Below are 517 nucleotides of genomic sequence, written 5' to 3' on the forward strand. Positions count from 1 at the left end.
GCGGGAGCGCCGCTGCGCTCCCAGTGCCGCACTCTCCCGAGTGCGCCATGGGCTCGGCCCTTAATGTTAGTTTTTAAAATGAGAACATTTGCAAATGACAGCTGAAACATTTTCAGAAATTATAGAGATTTGTGCTCACCCTTAATTTGACTCATATTTTCCATCATGGAGACACCTAGTTTAGAAATATAGAGAGTAATAATTTGGATATTCAAGGTTTTAGACCTCAAAGCACATAATTTCCATGTCCTTAGTTAAGGAATGCAGAAACATTAGAAACCACAAACTATAGGTTTCTGTGTCTAAGATAGACCCCTTTTTATCTTTAAGCTGTGAAGGAATTCTTCTGGTAATATGGGAAAATATTTTAATTTCTGAATAAGAAAACTGATGTACATGAAGAGAAACAATTTCCTCAATGCTGCATAAATAATTAGTTGTGCTAGAAATCTGTGCAGCTTCTCAATCTACAGGTTTGCATTCTTCTAGATGTTTCTTGACGTGTCTAATGACTTCT

This window comes from Galeopterus variegatus, unplaced genomic scaffold, assembly GCF_000696425.1.
Source record: "Galeopterus variegatus unplaced genomic scaffold, G_variegatus-3.0.2 Scaffold893, whole genome shotgun sequence".
NCBI classification, from domain to species: domain Eukaryota; kingdom Metazoa; phylum Chordata; class Mammalia; order Dermoptera; family Cynocephalidae; genus Galeopterus; species Galeopterus variegatus.